Source organism: Epinephelus fuscoguttatus, linkage group LG4, assembly GCF_011397635.1.
Source record: "Epinephelus fuscoguttatus linkage group LG4, E.fuscoguttatus.final_Chr_v1".
In the NCBI taxonomy this organism is placed as follows: Eukaryota; Metazoa; Chordata; class Actinopteri; order Perciformes; family Serranidae; genus Epinephelus; species Epinephelus fuscoguttatus.
Window position 1 is genome coordinate 27,196,559 of NC_064755.1, and position 23,676 is coordinate 27,220,234.

A 23,676-nucleotide genomic window follows, 5' to 3' on the forward strand; every position below is an offset into this window, starting at 1 on the left:
CCTCGATAGTTTCGGAAAACTCATGGAATTCATTTTGTTGTGTGTAGTGAAATTGATTGTTACAGTAATCTTCCGTGGATAACCTTTCACCTATTGTAAGAAAATGGCAAATTTAATTTCTAAAAGTGTTGACGTACCGTAGCTTTAATATGTGTCGGTGTGTTGCGTCTTGTTTATCATAGCGTGCAGTTGATTTTCTCCCTGATTATGGTCTCTCCCTCCATGTATGCCAGCTAGCTGGAATTATGTTTAATCAGAGTTTGAATCTGGTATGTTGAATAATGCGGGCGAGAAAAATTATGTTGTGACAGTGTGAATTAACATGTTTCCATACCTATGCCACAGGGCGTTCAGTTTTTACTTGGAGCACCAATGTGCACTTTGGTTTTATTTTAACTGCTCTGAAAGTAGAGCACGGTCGTTGGAAAGTACAGAGCTTTTTTTTTTTTTTTAAAGAATTAACCCACAGGCCAACCGAACTGTTGGCTGTCACTCCCCCAATCTGAAGGCTCTATTGGTCCATGTCTGCGGACTACTTTGCAGTAAAGTAAACCTTACAGTTATGTTTGATTTATACTTGTGAATGGTCACGTGACATTACGTTATGGGTCCTTGAAAAGTTATGGAAAAGTTTTGAAATTTTGTCCATGAAAATGTGTGGGAACCTCTGTATATTTCAGTGGCATCTACAGCCTTGTGTTCATAACAAGATTTTAATCCAAGCTAGCTCAACTGATCCACATGTCCTTGAGGTCCTAAGGAGCCCCAGTAATGAGGACCGAGAGGAGATGGTGTAGTGGAGGACAGTGTGGGAGGAAATGATGAAACTCCTCAGGCTCAGCAGTCAGGCGATCCTTCCTGAAGGTGTTCCTACTTCAGCACATCATCGCTGGCCCTTGGTCGCAGGTCTTGGGTCCCCGCAGCCAGCTCGTCTCACAATGGACGTTGTTATAACTGACCAGGGATGCGGCACCCTGAAACCGCCACAGTGATACTGGAATGTATGCAGAGAAACCAAGAAGTTTTACAAGCCTACTGGAATCTTAAAAACTACAGCCAAGGTGGATGTGGTTTAGCTGGCTTCCTTCATAATTGCTGGTGTTGGGTTGTCAGATTGGCGGTGGTGGTAGTGAGGAGGGGGGGCAGAGGTCCGTGCCAACATTCAGCAATAGAGGCATTCAGTAACACTCTGATTCTGGTTTAATGAGCGCTGAACTGTGCAGTTAGGAGGAAATGCGTTTTTAAAAGTGGGCTCTCATTCTGAGATGTCGAAACTGTTGGATGAGCTTTTTGAAGTCGGAAAGGAATGTACTCTGAGCAGAGACACAATGTAGAGGGGCTCTTTCTTATGACAGGTTGTCATATTTTGTGTTGAAAATACTACTTTCCAATGGTGTGTGTGCTGCTGAGTGCAGTGTCTCTGTCCTTCCCCTCCTCCATAAAGGCTCAGACAGCCTCCTCCAGGCCTGCTGACTGTCTGGAGCCAAGACTGTGTAGAGTTCAAACAGCAGAGAGGAGTGGCTCCACTCCGCCTCTGTCTCTGCCTCCGCTCTCTTCCCTACAACTGGGGGCCATTATCCTGCTCCTTTGTGTCTCTGTTATGGGAAAAGGGCCCACATCACCACTGGAGAGGAACTGGCAGACAATTATATGGGGTGGCGAGGAGCTAAGACACATAGTGGGCAGATTACACAAGCCACCACAGAGGGTATGAGAGGGGGCCTAATTAGACAGGGCTGGGGAGGGGCCAAGCGACAATACACATCTACTGAAGCTGCATCTCTGGAGAGGCGCCTGCTCTGCTCAGCTGTGCTCGGCTCCAGAGCTGGAATAGTTGTGGCAGGAGGACTTTGAATCTGGGCAAGATGAAGGAAAAGCCATGTAAGCAGCTTTGTGTGCTCCATGAGCTCAGGAATGGTATTGATTAGCAGGCTGCAGCCCTCAATCATTTTCTGGAGAAGTCTGTGTCACTCTCGGCCCCAAAAAACCCAGCCGCCATTTTGTTCCACTGTTTTCGATAGATGCAGGGTTGCATTGATTAGAAACGGATGTCAGAGAGAAAACAACATAGTAGCTACTTTTCACAACACAAACACGAAGCACTTCAGGATGTAGAAATGCTACATGTGGCTATATCTGCAGTTGTCTGTGCACATATGAGCCTCTCTGAGCTTGTGTGCGGACAACTGCTTTTTAAAGCTCCCGAGTTTCGAAACCCTGTTATTATGGCTTCTGTCCTGCCAAAGCCTCAGTACATTCCTCAGACTGTAGATTCTTGTCTGTAAGCCTCTTCTAAAGCCTGGTTCTCCATCTTCACAGTTGGCAACAAAGGATTGAGGTCTCTCTGATAATTACAATCAGTCACTAAACTCATCTGTTCCCTTTTAACAAAAGGTGAGCGTACACCTGCAAAAACATGAGTAAATTAAAAGTGAAGAGTAGTAATCTAAACACAAAGGTGATTTCAGCCTCTCCTGTTGTGCTCGTAAGAAACAAGAGAGTTAAAACAGACCCAGAAGTATTGAAAAGTTAGTAGGTCATTTGAGCCGGACAGATGTGGAACTACCGCAGCTCGCTACTACTCCATTTGATGACCCCGTCCTGCACATCTGGCCCCAGTAAAAACACAGTGAGGTAATAGCACCTTTTGAAACGAAGGGAGATTACACAGAGCGCCTGAAACACTTCCTGCTCTCTCTCTCTCCCTCTCTCATGAACGCCGGCCCACGGAAGTCTTCTCACCTTGGCTGAGGGTGTTAATTATGGCTCCTCGCAGCTGCCATGCTCGCCACTTACTGGGCGTGCTGACACATGCCAGCGCACAGGGGATCCACGCTCTCAGAGGGGATTATGGGCCGGCACGCAGGGTGAGCCAAGAGAGGGAGACTTTTCCTTTTGGGTGTTTTTCCACCTTAATGGGCTGAATTTTAAGACACAGGGATGAGAAGCGGTGTGACTGATGTGTCTGTGCTTTGGTGTGGGTTTGCGTGCGTCTTTACCTGCACAGGTGTGTCTCTATAGCCATCACACGCACTTTTTCTTTCATTGCTGATAGATCTTGCTTCTAGAGTGACATTTTTTTTGTTTCACATCTCCCAGATTACAAACCGTGATTGTGCTACTGTGCTGTAGGCCTCTAACTGAGCCTGGAACAGACCATTGAGTAAGCATTTAGGTGGTTTTTCAGAAGCCAAAAGCAGCCCGCTCCTGATGCTCCTCTGCAGATCCCACCCTCCCTTCGGTAATTACAGGGTGCACAGGGGCCTCTCTGACGTACGAAAAGGATTTATTTTAGTGAGTTTCCACAGAGGTTAAAAGAATGCCACAGTGTGAGCACACGCACACGGACGCACACATACACACCCTTAGGCTCATTTGTGACAGCATTTATCAACAGCCTATAGCTGCCTCCCCTTGTCCGACTCAAATCACAAGAGCACAGTGGTCGTTATCGTTGCATCCTGCGATATTAGATATGTTTCGGAAATTATCTGATTTATGTTCATTCACACGACTTAAAAAGGTTTTCCGTATCATTTTTCCGTAGCATTCTGCTCCTAGAGAGTAAAAGGCTGAAGCAGGCAGTCTCAGTCCGTATTCACTACGACACACTCGACCTGACTGAACAGAGGCGTCTCTTTTTTAAGTGCACACAAGCATGACACCGCTCGGCCTCTCTCGCCTATACTAGGATGTTTTTTCCCCTTGAAATCAGAATTCCTCTTTCAGTTAACCCGTACCGAGGGACAAGGCTTCATTCACTGCAGAAGCCGCTAGAATTACATTCTTTAATATTCAATTTTTCTTGGAGAGGCAAAGTTTTCTCCTGTCTGCATGAAGCGTTTCTCTGATGAGGAGAAAAGATGTGTTAGCAGAGTTCTATGCAATATTGTCTGAAAAACTCTGTAATTTATACCAGCCTTTAATAGTTTTGCTTTATGGGCTATAATCAAATCCCTCTAGAGCCTTCTATCTAAATTGTGAGGCAATAGCACATGAATGCAGTGCGCTGCAGCAGTGCTGAGATACATATTTTTATGCCTGCATGGTTGTGGTTGTGCCTGCCTGTGGGTTGTTTTTTTTGTGTGACTCTTTGAAAGAACCAATCACGGATCAGTTTTACACTTTCTGCTAAGTAATACAAAATACATTCACTTAACACTGAGTCGCACATGTTTTGAGAAGTAATCCTATATATTAAAATATGTCATGCTCATTGATCTCGCCAAGAGCTCAACAACTTTTTTCCAGAGGCCCAGTTTGTCCTTTTAGAAGTCTGACTGCCTTTTTTTTCCGAGGGGCTGTAAAAGAGAAGATCTAGGAACGCGCCCCCCCCCCCCTTTTTTTTTCTACAGGGCTTCTAATATGTTCCATATTGTGAGTTTAAATGGGGTGGACTCAGGAAATGCAGTCACACTGCTTTGCCTTCCAAGCTTCCAGTCTGAGGTTTGGCCTGCAGTGCCGGTGGTTCTGTGGACTGGGGCTGATTGGGCGGCTGGAGCTGCCGAGGTGGTTAGGCTCAGCCATGTGGGCTTTCTTCCTCCTCTCCTCAGGAGCCGAGATGTCCACGTCGCTGGTTCTGTGTTGTTATGTTTCTCTGCCTGCAGAGGAGCCCGGTCTCATGTAGACTGCACGTTAATGACTCTCATCCTGGCCCACTCACACTTTGTGTGCCCACCGCAACTTTCTCAAAGCTGCATCATCCTTGTTTATAATGCAGAATAGACTGAATCATTGTGATGTCACGCTAACAACAACAGTCACTTTCAGGAAGACAATTAGCAGTTCTTTTAAATCGTGGAGGTATGTGAAACTGGCAAATTTATTTATTTATGTCGTCATTTGCAGTCTTAACTGTAATGTTTAAAGATATATAGTTAAACACAGTGGTCTGACCTAACTGATGTGTCTGTTGTGCTCATTTATGTAGTGTTGCTTTGCTAGCGTCTTTGACAAACCAAATCTATCAGTACAGAAGCTAAGCAATGTACTTTGGCTACCAAAAAAATTAATCTCTACGTAAGTGTATGCTATATTTGTAATACTTTCTCCGTCTTAACTTACACACTAACCAATCTAGGCAGCATGATACCAGCAACTCCTGTGTTGTGTGAAGTAAAACTACTGTTTTTGTCAATGGAGTCTGGTGGCTTCAAGGTAACAGCCTCAGTTCACCTGAAGCTGTCGGACTGCAAGATAACGTGGTGAGGGGGGTCGCCACCCAGAAGATATTATGAACATTGTCATGCGGTCTGTTGCTTTTAGAATTTATTTGACATGTTGTAAAATGTGCTTATTTGCTTTCTTGCAGAGGAGCTAGATGAGAAGATAGACAGCACTTTTATGTCTGTACAGTAAACATGAAGCTACAGCTGGTTAGCTTAGCTTAGCTTAGCATTAGCTCAGGCTAGCCTGGCTCCATCTGGGGAATAAAAATTGTTATAGCTTTAGGAGAATAGAAAAAAATAGTGCCACACATAATTCCCTGTAAAACCACAACTTGTTTTTACACTTTGGTTTTGGTTTTCTTATTTAGCTTTAGAGGTGCTGGGAGGTGGATTTTGTTACCTTTGGATGGAGCCAGGCTTCTGTTTCCATGATTCCAGTTTTATGCTATGCTAAGCTAAACTAAGCTAATGGCTGCACAGATATGTGAGTAGTATCAATTTTCTCATCCAACTCTCTGCAACAAAGTGAATGAGAGTCTTTCCAAAAATATCAAACTGTTCCTTTAAATGTTCCTTTATCCTTTAACCTGGAATCACTAACGCTGTCCTCTCGCTGCTTATTTTGTCTCCAGCGTGTAGTGAGATCTTCATTTAGCTGGTGCCAGAGCTTTAGAGCAGTTGGAGATGACTTTATGTAGCAGTTTAAGTACTCTGCTGGGCAGTGCGAGGCCCAGCTATGAGAGCGTATCTCTGAGAAGAGTGAAGATGAGTGAGGAGGCTCAAATTCCAGCCCAGAGGTCAGGTTTCGCATTCCTGGGGCACACACCACCGCCTGTCTCCACACTGACATACCTGCTGAGTGTATGACTGCCAGCAAGGGGCCAGAAGTGTGTGTGTGTGTGTGTGCATGTGTGTGTGTGTGTTTCTCATGCAATCTAAAAGTGTCAAAATGAACATATTACATTCCATTACACATCATCACACACACATACACAAACCTATCCAAGCAAACAAAGGAGTGAGCTGTTTGTGTGATACAGGGGGAAAAACGCAGATGTAGAGAGGAGTTGGCTCACCAAATCAAACTAAGCACTCATTACTCCGTGCACGCCATTCACAATCAGCTCAGAGGGTGGGTGGGAGTCCAAAAGAGCAAAACAGAAAAAAAGAAAAGAAAAGCAGGGCTCCTTCTAGTCTCATATGAGCAGAGCTGGTGCCCTTGAAACTCAGAGGAATCCAGAGAGGGAAAACCGCTGCAGCTTTTAACTGCTCATGGTGCCTACTGGGCTGCTGTGCTGCAGCATTTTTATTTCAATGTAAAAGCCTTGCTAAACAAAACTGACTTGTCTTTGTAATTGTTCAGTCATTTTGTTGTGATTTTAATGGGATGAGGGATATGAATACCAGTCCAGCCACACACAATGGTTTTCATTATCTTAACAATAGTGTTTATTTCACAGTCTTTGAACTGGGCCTGTATGAGTATCATGAGGGAAAGTAAATCACTAATTAGATTTAAATGCTGCTTTCTTTTGCACAAATATAGTTACAAAACAGATTTAAACTTGAGTTCAGAGTAGCATGGATTGTTTCTGTATCCTCCGGGCTTTTAGCTGGAAGGACATTTTTTGAAACAATAAAACTACTAAAAATGCACTAAAACTTACATTAGTCCAACCCTGTGTAAACATTTTATGGGCTATGACATCGTCTTGGATGTTAAAAGCAGTATTCATGATGCTATCTCAATACAAAATTTATGTCAGGCTTGGCAACCCCAGAGCAGTCTAACTTTACATTCAATACTTACCTCTTTGCCAATATAGTCGCAGTAGACGAGGCGGCCTCTGGCTCGGAATTGTTGGCTCATCTGCTCAATACTATGGATCAGCAACACAATACCTCCCAGCAGTAATTCATCAGTATTTCATGGTCGTTACATACTGCGTTTCAATTTTTAAAACATACTTGAGTTTGTCCAGTTTGAGGGTTTTCATTGAACTTAAACAAGTTACACATACTTGGCCCAGAGGACGGGTGTTCAGTCCCCAGGCTCGGTGCTTTTGTGGGGTCCCTTGAGAACAGAAGCGTCCTCCGAGGGCTTCCCAGCCACCGAGAGCAGCCAGTGTTAATAACATGTCTTATTCCTCGAGGGCTGTGCAACATGATCTCCATCTGACATTCCTGGGCTTTTGTTTGTCTCCGTTTCCACTGCGCTCCAACCCCAACTGCCTCACTCGTCCCGTGCCATCCCATATGAGGCTGTTTAACATCTTAATCTGCTGCTGTCTTTCATCTGGCTCCTGTTAAAGCCTTAACAGAAAGATTGTGAATGCTAACTTCTGTCAGCACCTGGCTGTAAGAGAGCAAGGGAGCGGTGCAGAGAGAGAGAGGAGCAGACAGGAGAAAGACGGGGAATGAAGGGTTTAGAAGAGCGTGGAGAGAGTGCACATTTACTCAATGGTGGAGGGAGTATTTAGACCCGTAACTTAAATAACAATATAAAAACAACAACATAACTAAATACTCCATTATAAAAACAAATCTTGCATCACACTTGTGTGAAATATCATTGAATGTTGGATGATATCACCTATTTGGACCTGGTTATTTGAATTAAATCATCTGAGGAGTTAAGAGAGAAAACCACTCTTTGGTGGAAATGAGAATTTGCATGGGGCACAAGTTAAAAGGGCAGGGAAACAATGGTTTAAAGCTCCAGTGTGTAGGATTCAGGGCCACCTATTGGCAGAAATGGTGTATAATATTCATAACTTTTTTTATTAGTGTATGTACTTATGCAAAAATAAGGGTGCATTCAGACCCTAAGTTCGCTTGCTTTGGTGCGAATCAGGGACTAATTTTGTTACAAAGCTGCATAATTGTCTAGAGTTGGTTCGTGTCCTCACGGCAGCATTTACAAGCAGACCAGACCAAATGCCTTGTGCGAGAAAGCTGCTCTTGGTTGGTCAGAATTTCTATGCAGGAAGAATCCAGGAAGTAAACAAAACCTTGAAGAAGAGTACACTTACAAGATAAATACAACACTTTCTAATGTGACAATGGAAGGACAACTACGCAGGTTGATTTTAGCGCTGGTCATCGTGGACTATATTGCTGTCATTGTTCATTTTAGTCAAACCATACAGGTTGATTTTGATGCACTGGATGTGCTGAATGTGCATATTAAGGCAGTACAGGAGGAGGTGCACATTAATAATCCTCCAGGACTGTAACATGCTCATGTTTAACCCAAACAATGTGTCATGTGACTGCAGTTGGTTCAGATCCAGTTCTCACCACAAACGAACCGCACCAGAGTCCATTTGTAACCAGACAGAAACCACTTCTTCAAGCAGGTCTCGATCCGGTTGTTTTGGTGCACACCTGAGTGCAATTGCTGTCTTCACACCTGCCCGAATGAACTGCAACTAGGGGGCAAATGAACTTGAGTTGCACTGGACCGAACCAAACAGGGCAGGTGTGAATACACCCTAAGAATTATTGTGTTTTTGGTACCTAAGAGTGAACAGTTTATGTCTATATGTAGCGGATCCTTCCGTGGACTCTGCCCTGTTGTTCTACAGTAGCCTAAAATGGGCAAATCATACACTGGCTCTAGATCGAGCCATTCGCGTTTTTGCATTTTCATGTCTGCCACAGTAGTCCTCCGACACACTTGGCACACGAGAGAAGTTCCAGTTCTACAACCTCACCACTAGATGCCACTAAATCCTTCACTCTGGACCTTTAATCCATAAAAAAGACATCATATTTTATCAGATTATTGCATGTTTTTTATGTAAAATCTTAATTTGAAAGGCATCTATTTATTACACATAAACACAGTGGAGTAAAAAGTAAGATATTTCTGTCTGACATGGAGTGGAGCAGAAGTACAAAGTAGATTTTTTTAAATTTTTTCTATGTCCAGTACTTGAGTAAATGTACTCTCCCCCACTGCATGTGCTGTACACATTTTCTGTAGTCATTGCTGCACTTGGCTGCCCCTCTGACTCCCCTACATGAATATTTATGTTCCCCTACTGTAATTCATCATAAAGATCAAATACTTGAGTTTATGATATTTTCTGATAACTCTCCCCACTGTGCCGCCATCTCTCCGGCTCCTACCTGAGAAGATGAAGGCTCGCCTTCATCTCTACGCTTGCTTGCTTTGTTATCTCTGCTGCTCTTGTTGCTGTGCACGATAGCATGGTTCTCACAGATTCCTCTGCAGATTTATGTGAACGCCCATCCCCTCGCCTGTGGCAGTAGGTACGAGTGGCGGCAGCCTGTCAGAGCTGATGGGCCTGATGATGTTCTTACAGCCATTAACATGGCAAACAATCGCTAATAGGAATGAGCCCCTAGCTACAGAAGCCAGGTCAGCCTCAGTACACCGGGCCCCGGTGTATCAGACAACTGGGGATCTTATTGTCATAAGGAGGACAACACTGCTGAACATAAAGCAGCACATAGATCAAGTCACTGAGCACATCTCCCCTCTCCAATGGCATTCCTCTAATTGCTTCAGTCTTTTTTTCTTTGGCCTGTATGAACAAAATGAAGCAATCCAGGGGAATTAATATAAATGCTGTAATAACCGCCCTCAGGGCTACTCAAAATCAGGATAATAGCAGGCGCCTTGCGAGCAGAAAGAAAAAGAAAATCCTCATTACACTTGCTTCTGCATTCTTCCTGAATGGCCGACATGCTGCAGCTTGTCACTCCGGCTTGGAAAGTGTACAGACTTATCTGCGTTGCCGTCGTTCATTCCTCCTGCGCCCCAGGAACAGGCTGCAGATTGCAGGAGGAGGCCAGAATCTGGCTGAATTATGTGTTTGTGAGGGATGTAATGAAATTCATATTTTTTGTGATGTGTTTTATGTCCCGTGGCGCTCTAGTGTGAAAGTTCAGTTCTTCTCCAGGAATCCAGAAGCTGCAGTCTTGAACTCTCGTGCCAAGCTCTCACTCTCGGGTATAGGTTTAAGCTAAGGGCAAGGTAAATTTGGTCCTCCGTGTTGGTTTATTTTTGTTGGCACGCGCACGTTTTTGGGCACAACCAGGCATCTGCTAGTATTTCAGGTCTCTGGCACGGCCTCAGTCGGTGAGGTACAGTATCAGGGGATTTCTTCCCTCTGGCAATGGCTCCAGTCCAGCCTAAGAGGCCTGTTCACGTCTAAAGAGAGGCCCCCTGTGTCAGTGTGATCACTGTGTGAGAATACAAGAGAATAGGCAGGTGGTTGTTACAGCAGGACAAGCTGGAGACTGAGGCTGATCAGACTCTCTACATGAGGAGTCAAAGAGCTGTTTTATTTTGTTTTGACTGGACAAATATTTGTGAGTCCATTATGAGGTTACACCTACAGACATGGGCTTAGGAGACAGTAGGAGTTTGTTTTCATCCTTTTCATCTTCCCCTCGCGGCTCCCCCTCTTCCCTCCCTACTCTAACTCCCACCCCCTCGGCAGAGTTTTTAATATCAAAGTGCGCTGTCTGACAGGGGTAAGTCTCAAACAAGGGCTCTTTTGTTGGGTCTCCCTCCAACCGGCCAGGAACGACAAGAACTTGTCAACCCTTGTTCAGTTAGAAAGGAAGATGAAGAGAGGGGGAAAAAGGGTCGGGACAGAATTGGCTCTTCTGCGACGTACAAAAGAGATTATTTAGGTGTCTGGCGGTGGGTATGAAACTGAATAACTTAATTTCAGCTTATTAAGGAGCAGACATACTGTAGATATGAAAACACCATTCATTTTTCAGATTCCCCATATATTTAATATCATCACACATAATAGGGACACAATTTCTGTCTGTGTCTGTGGGAGAGGGGAAAACTGCGACAGTTTTCAGTTTCCCTGGATTTACACTAATGTCTTGTCATCTGATGCTGAGGCCATATATGTATATACAGCAGTGCTGGGAAGTAACCATTTACTCAGGTACTGCACTGAAGTACAGTTCTGAGATACTTTACTGAGTAGATTTTAAGATTTATGCTACCCTATACTTCCACTTCACTACATTTCAAATATTGTGCTTTTTACTCTAGTTACATTGATTTTACAACTAAACATTCAAACAACCTATAAAATATGAATTATGAATTCACACTATAGCAGTATTAACGATAAGCGTGATATTTAAATAATAAAATATTGATATCATGTCACTATTACACATAATAATATGTGCCAAATTTGAAGAAATTCCCTCAAGGTTTTCTCAAGATATTGCGCTTACAAGAATGAGACAGATGCAAGGTCACAGTGACCTTGTCCTTTGACCTATGACTACCAAAATGTAATCAATTGACTGTTGAGTCCAAGTGAACGTTTGTGCCAAATTTCAAAAGAAAGCATAATTCCTCCAGCTACAGCTAGTACCAGTGTGGAGACATAAAACGAGAGAAAATGCACAACAAAAATGTTAAATATAAATTTGACTGACAGCATTATTATTATTGTTTTAAAGTTTGTATAAATATCACAATAATATTGTTAACATGAATTATTTTGTCCATAAAAAGTAAAATCTGATATTGTGCCAGCCGTATAATGCTTAAAGGCCCTACATACCCCCATGCCTGCTGCTCAGTTATGTGGCTGATAAAACTTACTCAGGTTGGTTAAGGTATGTGGGGTAGGCATGGGCGGATTGGCAAAATATCAATACTACAGATACTACCTCTCATTTTGAAGATCAATTCTAGCATCTCCAGTGTAGGGTTATGGTTAGGTCACTACTGTCTAATCTCTCTGTTCCATGTCCTCACCCAAAGAATAAAGCTACACATTAAAGTAATGAAACCTAACAACAAACAATCTTTCTCCAGACTCGCTGACTCTTCCTTAGGAAAGGATCTAAATTCTCTAAATTCCTCTTTATACGTCATATTACCTATTAATAAACTCTAAAGTGTCTTCCGAAGAATTGCGTGCTTTCATTATGGAAAAAAAGAAATGCCCTCAGCTCATGTGACATACCACAGTACTTTTATGCCTCTGTTTGCGATGTGAACATCCTCATACCGGCTTTGATGACAAAGATCGTCATGCTGATTTAAGGACTGATATTTAGTTTGTTCCCACAGTTGTAGAGTGCAAGGATGAACTCACGGCAGATAGGGTGATCATTTGATCTTGCGGATTAACAGTCCGCGCTGCATTTGTGCATTCTTTTAAGTTTCTCTATCTGATCACTGACCTGCCGTGTCACCACACCACAATGCATTGACCTAAATCTCTGTGAAGTATTTGTTCATGTTAGCAACATGGGTGCTGTGACAATCAAGATGAGCTGGATATTTGTGCTATTTTTGCTTGAAACACATCTTCAGACAGACCAGGATTTGCACTGAGGCAAGATGTTCTTCCCATGCTATGTGTAAACTTTGTTTGACCTCTGTCCACAAAGAACGTCCCTATGAGTTGTGGTTCAGGCCGTAGGTATGAAAATGTACGTTTACAGTGAGCTGTAATGTACACCAGGGGAGAAGGAGGAGGGAGTGCATGTGGCTGGTGGCCAGCTGAGGCCCCAGATGTGCAGTGTTGTTTGGGCCTTGTCCTGTGTTGTAAGTGTGTAGTGTGGAGTCAGCTACCGGACACACACTGAGGGATCTGGGCAACAGATGACGGCTCACTGTTCCCAGTGTGTAAGATAAACTGTTGGCTATTAAGGATTTACAATATGAAAATGTTAACAAAAAGAAACCCTGGGTTAGTGAGAAAGGAAGGTGTGCGTGTTAAGAAAATATAAACTTAAGAGGTTATGTGGGAAATGTGTTATGTGGGTTATGTGCTCTTAGTTTGACATTAGAAACATGTTCATTTTAGCTTCCATCTGATCATGTCAGACTGGAGCAATTTCATCAAATCAAGTCCAATATCATGTCATTTGTTCCTGAATATCTGTGCCTGTGATTTTATGTTCAACATGATTGTTTCCTTACAAAAAATAAGAGGGTCAGATTAGCTATTTACCCCACAACTACTTCTTTAATGGTTCAGGGTACAGGAGCAGGTATATGTATCAATGCCACCTACATTAAAGGGACAGTTCACCCCAAAATTCAAAGCACAGATTTCTCCCCTTACCTGTAATGCTAGTTTTGGTGTGAGTTGCTGAGTGTTGGAGATATCAGCTGTAGAGATGTCTGCCTTCTCTTGAATATAATGGAACTAGATGGCACTCAGCTTGTGGTGCTCAAAGCACCAAAAATACATTTGAAAAACTCAACAGCAATGTCTCTTTACAGAAATCATGACCCGGTTACTCAAGATAATCCACAGACCTTTTTGTGAGCAGTTGCAGTATGTAGGAACTATTTTCTTTGTACCAAACTACACTCGCCAGCTGTATCAGAACCGCGCAGAAGGATGTGTGCGTCTACTCATGTGCAAGAGGTTTGTGCTAGTGAAAGTGCTAAATGTAAACAAATGGCATCCCCCTCACCTGAGCTGTAATGTTAGCTAGCTCAGGTGCTGTTAGGTGAGCAAGTAGTAGATGCACGCTTCCGTCAGCATTGTGATATGTTTGGTGGAAAGTAAATAGTTCCTTCATGAAATTGCTCACAACAAGGTCTGTGGATAATCTTGAGTAACTGGGTCATGATTTTTAAAAACAGACATTGCTGTTGAGTTTTTCAAATGTATTTCTATTTCATTTTATTTCATTTTAGTTTGTTGTTGTTTTTTTCGTTTGTTTTTTGTTTTTGTCTTTTTGGCACTTTGGGCACGACAAGCCGAGTGCCATCTAGTTTCATTATATTCAAGAGAAGTCAGACATCCTGCAGCTGATATCTCCAACACCTGGCAACTCATCATTTTTGGGGGACAGTATCATTCTTTTGGAGTCGTGATGAATGCAAGTCCAATATTCACTCTCTTTTAGCTCTACTTTTGGTCTCCACCAACTCCTGAGGGAAATATCTGTCTCCTGTAGCTGCTAAATGCTCCACTATGTTCACCAGCTAGTCACTAATTTTGTCCTCTTGCTGTTTGGTGCTTAACAGGTTGTGTAGAGTCAGTTTTTAGAGCTTTTTAATGAAAACAGCTGCCTGCTGTGGTCTAAAAACAAAGCTATGAGAGCAGTGACACTGAATGAAAACAGAAAAGTTGCGTGCCGTAAAAACCAAAACAACCAGTGGAAAATGCTCAGTCGACTTTTCTTATGTTTCTTTGTCAGCAAAATGGAATTGATCTCTAATTTTCTCATTACTTTGTAGTTCTTTGTCTTTTGACATCTTTAGAAGTGCCCCTGGCTTTGACCTTGGTTTTGGGTGTAGAGCTGTAATACAGAGACCATTACACTCTTCTACGGATCTCCTCCTTCACTATTTTCAGGTTTTCCTTTCCTGTCTCCCAGCATGTGAGTCTGAGTTTGTCCTCCTCTTGCCTCGATTTTCCCTTTTTCCATGCAGTCATGGAGATGGCTACCTGTTCCCACACTGACTTGTGAACAGAGAGCTGCAGCAGCGGTAATGCTTGTCTACCTTCCCACCGACTTGTTTGCGTTCCACCTTACGCTATGCATGGAGAATGAAACCATACTATTTTAAGACACTTGAGGGGGGAAAATACTCCACCCAGGAGTTATGCAATTTAAAAACATAAAAATGTTCCATATTTCCCTCGTGGGCTTTTCAAGAATGGCCAACGCTCCTCGAGGGCCACGTGTGGAGTCCATGAAGGGTTTGTTGGATGGGCATGGTGAACACACAGCTCGGGAGGGAGTGGAAGTGTTCTGTCATGGTTGAACATGGGCGTCTGGTGGTGATTAGAGACCATTTGTTTCTGTCAGAGCACAAAGCTTCAGCCCTCTCTCTGCGTGATAGATGAATTAGTGGAAGTGAACTGGATAAAAGGGAAAAAAAGGGAGGTACACACTCATCAATGAAATACTTTGACACTGAGACGTTTGGTGATTACCTGCGCTGGAATGTTTTTCTGCGATCGGCCAGATCAGATTTAAGAAAAATCTGTTTTTCTTCCCTGCGTGTGTGTGTTCTGTGTTCTCACGGACAAAATTTTCCATTTGTATTTCAAGCCCTTGTATCCAAACTTGCCCTCTTCCCATTCTACCCCCCCTTGTTTTCCTCCCTCTCACACACACACATGCATTTACGCACATACATAATAAACATACTAGCTGATGACCTGGCTAATGCTTGTTCCTTGTCTAAAGAGCAGAGATAAAGACAGAGAGGAAAGTGGCGAGCGGTGCAGTAGACCCCCCCTCCCCTCCTGTCCTCCCCAAGGGGATCGGATGTTCTCAGCCGTTATAAGCAAGCAAAGCTGGCGGCCGGCAGACCGTCTGGCTCCAAAGCAGCCCGGGCACACAGACAATGCCAGACCTTCTGTCATGAGGTTTGCTTTCACTGAGGTCAGCTAAACAAGCCTCTAGGCCCTAAACACAGCCATGTGCACACGCACTCTTCCATCTTCGTACACACACGTGCACATCTGAACACACTCAAGATAACTTACTTTATTTCTCACCTTAAGCAGCAGTGTCAGTCTCTTGTTTGTGTTGTCTGTGTCTGTGTTTGCAGTGTCACTCTGTCCTGCAGTTAATGACCTCTTCCTCTAACTCAGGTGAGAGGCCGTCGTTTGACCTGCTTGCCGTGCCAACATTGATGTACTTTGCATGCCATAGCATTTTAATTAGAGCATCACTCTACGTTATTACGCATATGACACTGTGTCACCAGCACCTGTCAGAGTGAGCTGCAGTAACTGATATTACATGAAGTGGCATACATCATATCGTTTGTAAGTAAATCCAGCCGGCTGTGGACTAGTATTTGTAGGCGTCTTTAATATCTGTGTGTGTCCACCTTATTAACACACATGCACAAGCAAAGTATTCGGATCACATTACAAGTACATTTACACAAGTACAGTTTGAGATACTCTACATGAGTGTTTCTGTTTCTGTTTCAGCTACAGTATAGTTACTTTACAAATTCACATTTTGCATGCAACTAATAAAAATATCTGTTAATGAAATATACCTGCCCTGTTATATAATATTAGCTTCAGCTTGACACCAGCTACAAGGGCTGCAACTGATGATTATTTTCACTGTCGATTAATCTTACTTTCTTGATAATCGATTTGTTGTTTGGTCTCTGAAATGTTAGCAAAAGGTGAAAAATATCGATCAGTGTTTCCGAGATGACCTCCTCAAATGTTTTATTTTGTCCACACCCCAAAGATATTCACTTTTCAGTCAGAGAAGAAAATAAAAATCAGAAAATACTCACATTTAAGAAGCTGGAATCAGAGACTTTTAACATTTTTTTCTTGCTCAAATAGATCAGTTAATTATCAAATTAGCTGCCAATTCATTTAATAGTTGACAACTAACCTAAAGGGCAGGACAGTGGTGCAGTGACAGCAAGAGCGTTCCTAGTTTGAACTCAGGGTGGGGGAGCCCTTCTGTGTGGAGTTTGCATGTTCTCCCTGTGTCAGCGTGGGATTTCCCCATGTACTCTGGCTTCCTCCCACAGTTCAAAGACATGCAGGTGAATTGGTGACACCAAATTATCTGTAGGTGAGACTGTGAGCATGAATGGTTGTCCGTCTCTATGTGTCAGTCCTGTGATAGTCTGGCGACCTGTCCAGGGTGTACCCCGCCTCTCGCCCAATGTCAGCTGGGATATGTTTTTTTCAGACCCAACCTTAAAAATGTAAAATGCTGTTTTAGTGTTAAATTATTCTCCACTTCAGGCTGGTCTGTCTCAAACGATCCAAAACATTTAGGGAAATATATGCAGACTTTAGGATGACGCGTCTGCTGTCACGGTATGCATAATGTTGTACTGCAATACTGATATATATCATCATGTCTGACAGTATTATTTATATCCTGTATCAGCTTGTTCCAGCTCCTCTTTGACATGTCAAGGTGTTTACACTTTGTGGAATATTTAAACCTGAGACTCTATGTTCTGTAAGGCTGCCCTGTTCCATCACGTGGATATATTCCAGGTGTTTTTGGCATGAATTCACACATATTTTCCCTCGGAAATATATCGGAAATACTAACCTTTTGGATTTCCACTGAAATTAAAAATAAAGTTGAGTGGGTGTGAGAAATGTTTTGCTGCACAGCATGAGTCTGTAATGACTGATTCACCCTCTGCTTGACTGTTGCGGTGCTCAAGAAGCATATTTGCCATTCAATGAATGCAGTTCCACTTCTGTCCCCTCCTCTGTAAGTTAACCAAGTTTGTTGTGCCTGTGTTTTAAAGCAGCAGAGCACGCCTTTATGTCAGAGAAGAGAGGAGAGCTGCTGGATGGATCTGGTCTCCTGTGTTTGGGGATGCGCCAATCAGCCTGCACTCAGGAGAGCAGAGTAACTTTTGTGAGTGAGTTATTCCAGCTGAGGCTTCTTTGTAGCCTGCTGCAGCTGTTTTTGATTTCACAGTCCATCCCCCTCCTCTCTCCCAGCCAGCATCTCAGAATGGATCCCCCTCCACCACCACACTCCCTCCCTCCTCCATCCATTACCACCCCTATACTGCACACTGATACTCACTTACATTGACTCTCACATGTTAAAATAGCGACACGCACCACAACAGGTGTTTACACTCACTTGTCTGTCCGCACAGGTTTCAGGGTGATTTATGAGGGACCAGAGGAAATTAAGCATGAAGGATTACATTGTGTTTAAGACACCGGCGTGACCTGCAGAGTGTGTGTGGTGTTCTCTCTATGAGGCTGCTGGCCTGTAAATGTGATTCACTGATTTAACCTTAACAATTATGAATACAGCGCACATAAACACAGGGATGGTCACGTCTATAAAAGAGAGTGTCAAAAAGCAGTGACGTACACAAAGGCATTTGATGTGATCGCATCACTCCACTTTTAGCATCTTTACACTGGCTCTCAGTATGTTTTTAAGATTTCACTGTTTACTTTTAGGGCTCCTCATGGTCTCTCTCCCAGCTGTATGTCCGACCTCTTAGTATCACACACTCCAGAATGTACTTTAAGGTCCTTGGGCAGAAATCTTTTGTCTGCTCCAGAGGCATGGCTGAAAACTAAAGGGGACAAAGCGTCTGCTGTCAGGGCCCTGACACTCGAATGAGGAAATCAGGTCGGCCAAGTCAGTGATCTCTTATAAGTCCCTTTGTAAAACATACTTTTATTGATTTTACTTGAGTTTTAAGTTCATTTAAACTGTCTTTTATTTCCTCAGTTTTTATATGCTAAAGTATTTTTATCAGTTCTTCTAAAAGTTGTTTTCATGTTTTTACTGTTGTAATTATTGACATATAAAGCACTAATAAAAAATTTAGTGTCATCTAGTGGTGAGGATTGGAGATTGCATAAAGCTGAATTTTCTCCTTGTTAGAATTCCTTCAGTATTAATTGTTCAGGAGGTTTTTACCGGGAGCCGAATTATCTGCAGAGATTTCTCTCTCTCCAAAATGAACAGACCAGGTGTTTGAAACCAGTAAAAACACTGCATAAAGCTGTTTGACATAAAAAAAAAAGTTTCTCCAACGTTCAGCATGTTGCAGACAGGCTGTTAGCCCAGCATCTGCTAATGTGTACTCACTTAATTTCTCTAACAACCTAATGTGTGCTCACCTTTTTCTGATCTGGACGTTTAAGAGGTTTTTACCGGGAGCTGAATTATCCGTAGAGGTCTCTTGGACCCTGTGATTTAAACAGGTAAAAGCAATCTTTCTTTCTTTATTTCGAACATGTAAACAGTGGAAAACAAAACAAAAACAAAAAAAACAGGTAGACAAGTAAATAAATACTAAATTAAAAAAGGCAAGCAAACGGACAGACAACAATAACAAAAACTAAAAAAGACAAAAGGATGAGAAATTGATCCTCCACACGTTTCACATGCTCGAAAGGGGGTAGGAGGAAGTGTAAACTTATCTAGTCCCTTAACTCATATAATAATAATAATAATAATTCATAAATAATTCATAAATGTGTATAAATATGCTTAACTACCAATACAATGTACATACACATATACACACATATATATGTACATATATACACACGAACATACATACGCACACACACACACACACACACACACACACACACACACACATTTATAGTTACTGAGGCTCTTCCAGATTTCTGTACCTTGCAAATATAATGTCCTTGTATTTATTTTTAAACTGTCTTATATTTTGACTTTTCTGTACTTCCACACTTAACCTATTCCACAGTTTAACTCCATAAACAGAGATACAGAAGCTCTTTTTTGTTGTGCGGGTGCGGCAAACCTTTAAGTTTAATTGTCCCCTTAACTTATAACTCTCCTCCCTTTCAGAAAACATTTCCTGTATGTTTTTAGGTAACATATTATTTCCTTGCTTTGAACATTGTTTGTGCAGTTTTGAATTCTATCAGATCCAAAAATTTAAGGTTTTTGGACTGTATGAATAACTGGTTAATGTGTTCATGAAAATGTACATTATAAATTATCCTAATGGCTCGTTTTTGAAGAATGCACAATGGTTGTAAAGAGCTTTTGTATGTGTTTCCCCAGGTCTCTGAACAGTAATTTAAATATGGTAATATTAATGAATTATAAAGAATATGGAGTGATTTATTGTTTGTGCTTTGCTTTAGACAGGACTGAAATGCTTCTAGATAGTTTGGTTATGTATGTGTTTAATATGAGGTTTCCAGCAAATTCTGTCATCAATTATTACCCCCAGAAATTTGTTTTCATATACTCTTTCTAAGTTTACCCCCTCTATCTGTACCTGAATGTGTTCACTTTTTTTATAGTTTACTATAAAAATACTATGTTTACTAATTTCTGAGGTCATTGTGGACAGAAGTTGCTGCAAATTTTCCCCTGAAACCAGCATATTTGTGTCATCTGCGAAAAGGACAAATTTCAGTAACTCTGATACATTGCAAATGTCATTAATGTACATATTGAATAACATCGGTCCCACTGACCCCTGTGGGACACCACACACGATGTCCAAGAGTTCTGACATATATCCATCCATCATCACAAACTGTTGTCTTCTCTCTAAGTAGCTCCTCACCCAATTCAAAACTACCCCCCGGATTCCATATTGTTCTAATTTTGTGATCAATATATTGTGATTTATTGTATCAAATGCTTTCTTTAAATCTATGAATGTCCCGATCGCAAATTTCTTATTGTCTGTGGATTTGGTAATTTCTTCTATAAGTTCTGTTAGGGCTAATGCTGTTGACCGGTTCGCTCTGAATCCATATTGACTATCGGTGAGTAATTTGTGCTTATCTATGAATTTGCAAAGTCTATTATTAAAGAGTTTTTCAAGAATTTTTGAGAATTGTGGGAACAGAAAGATTGGCCTGTAATTTGTGAAGTGGTGTTTATTGCCAGTTTTGTACATCGGTAAGACTTTAGCTGTTTTCATTTTATTTGGAAATTGTCCAGTTTGGAATGACAGGTTACAGATGTGTGATAATGGTTTAGAGATACCCTCAATTACCCTTTTAACTGTTTTCATGTCAATGTCATCACAATCGGTAGACATTTTGTTTTTACATTTATTTACAATATCTATAATTTCTTTCTCAAGAACAGGTTTGAGGTACATTGAGCTGGTATTCCTTTCTATGGGTGTGTCATAATATGGTGTCTCTGACACAGGTATTTTTTCAGCTAATGTTGGACCAATGTTTGCAAAATAATGATTTATCTTATCATTTTCACTAAAGAAATGAGAGTAATTGATATGTCTCGGGGTGTCTCTAATCACACTGTTTAATATGTTCCATATGCTTTTAATATTATTTTCTAATATTTTACTATAATATTCTTTTTTGCATGGTCTCATAATATTAGTTAACTTATTTTTATATTGCTTATATTTATTTTCTGCTTCTTTGGTTCTATGTTTTATAAATTCTCTACATAGTGTGTTTTTCTTTTTGCAGGCATTTTGTAATCCTTTTGAGATTCATTGATTATTTTTATATTTGTTTTTCCTGCTATCTTCCCTAACTGGACAATTTTTTATCATATAATCATTTGAATATTCTCACAAATTCATCGTATGCCATGTTCACATCATTTTCTCTATATATTGATTCCCAGTCATATGCAATCAGATCATTTTTTAAAGCGTTCATAGAGTCCTCTGTCCTAATCCGTCTGTATTGTGGTCGGTTGTATTGATGTTTTTTTTGTAGTTGCAGTCATAGACTATAAATACAAGTAAGTGGTCAGTGATGTCATTTATTAATAATCCGCTTGTTATGTTGTTGTCTAGGACGTTTGTGAAAATGTTATCAATTAGTGTTGCACAATGTGATGTAATACATTGAATAACTAGTTTCACATTACAAATCAGTGTCTCTCCAACGTCGTTTGGCATGTTGCAGATGGGCCCCCAGCCCAGAACCTGCTAATACATGCTCACCTTTTTACCCTGACAACGTAAGATTTAGATGTTCAGGCAGTTTTTACTAGGAGCTGGATTATCTGCAAATGTCTCTTCCTCTCAAAAACAAACAGACCAGGTGATTTAAACCAGTCAAAACACTGAATAAAGCAGTTTCACGTTAAGAAATGCCATCTGCCATCTTAAATTGAGAAGTCCACAGTACTGTCTCCAGAGAAGCAAATAACAGCTACACTGAACAAAAATATAAACGCAACACTTTTGTTTTTGCTCCCATTTTTCATGAGCTGAACTCAAAGATCTACCTCACAGGTGTGGCATATCAAGATGCTGATTCGACATTAGACAGCATGATTATTGCACAGGTGTGTCTTAGGCTGGCCACAATAAAAGGCCACTCTAAAATGTTCAGTTTTATCACACAGCACAATGCCTCAGATGTCACAAGTTTTGAGGGAGCATGCAATTGGCATGCTGACTGCAGGAATGTCCACCAGAGCTGTTGCCCGTGAATTGAATGTTCATTTCTCTACCATAAGCCGTCTCCAAAGGCATTTCAGACAATTTGGCTGTACATTCAACCGGCCTCACAACCGCAGACCACGTGTAACCACACCAGCCCAGGACCTCCACATCCAGCATGTTCACCTCCAAGATCGTCTGAGACCAGCCACCCGGACAGCTGCTGCAACAATCGGTTTGCATAACCAAAGAATTTCTGCACAAACTGTCAGAAACCGTTTCAGGGAAGCTCATCTGCATGCTCGTTGTCCTCACTGGGGTCTCGACCTGACTGCAGTTCATCGTCGTAACCGACTTGAGTGGGCAAATGCTCACATTCGATGGCGTCTGGCACGTTGGAGAGGTGTTCTCTTCACGGATGAATCCCGGTTTTCACTGTTCAGGGCAGATGGCAGACAGCGTGTGTGGCGTCGTGTGGGTGAGCGGTTTGCTGATGTCAACGTTGTGGATCAAGTGGCCCATGGTGGCGGTGGGGTTATGGTATAGGCAGGCGTATGTTTTGGACAACGAACACAGGTGTATTTTATTGATGGCATTTTGAATGTACAGAGATACCGTGACGAGATCCTGAGGCCCATTGTTGTGCCATTCATCCACGACCATCACCTCATGTTGCAGCATGATAATGCACGGCCCCATGTTGCAAGGATCCGTACACAATTCCTGGAAGCTGAAAACATCCCAGTTCTTGCATGGCCAGCATACTCACCGGACATATCACCCATTGACCATGTTTGGGATGCTCTGGATCAGCGTGTATGACAACATGTTCCAGTTCCTGCCAATATCCAGCAACTTCGCACAGCCATTGAAGAGGAGTGGACCAACATTCCACAGGCTGCAATCAACAACCTGATCAACTCTATGCGAAGGAGATGTGTTGCACTGCATGAGGCAAATGGTGGTCACACCAGATACTGACTGGTTTTCTGACCCCCCAGACCCCGCCAATAAAGCAAAACTGCACATTTCAGAGTGGCCTTTTATTGTGGCCAGCCTAAGGCACACCTGTGCAATATTCATGCTGTCTAATCAGCATCTTGATATGCCACACCTGTGAGGTGGGATGGATTATCTCGGCAAAGGAGAAGTGCTCACTAACACAGATTTAGACAGATTTGTGAACAATATTTGTGAGAAATGGTCTTTTGTGTATATAGAAAATGTTTTAGATCTTTGAGTTCAGCTCATGAAAAATGGGAACAAAAACAAAAGTGTTGCATTTATATTTTTGTTCAGTGTATATGCTCTAAAATGTTTCCTTTTATCCTCCCTCCCCTTTGGCCTGCTCCCACTCTGCTTTCTTGTCCATCTTTCTCTCCTATATCTCCTTCTCTTCCTTCTCACCCACCCCTGTTTTTTATCACTCCCTCTCTCTCTGAATGAGCTGCCCTTGGATTACTGGGGCTTGTGGAGGTCTATCAGAAACATGTGTGGAGGGTTGGACGCGGCTGATGGGAAGCCCTTCGTCAAGCGGCTCACCCTCATTTCTCCCAAAGAGCCTGAGCCAGTGGGGAAGAAAAACTCTCAGCGAGTTCAAAGACAGAAACTTATTGGCTTTTTACAGGATATTATTTTCCA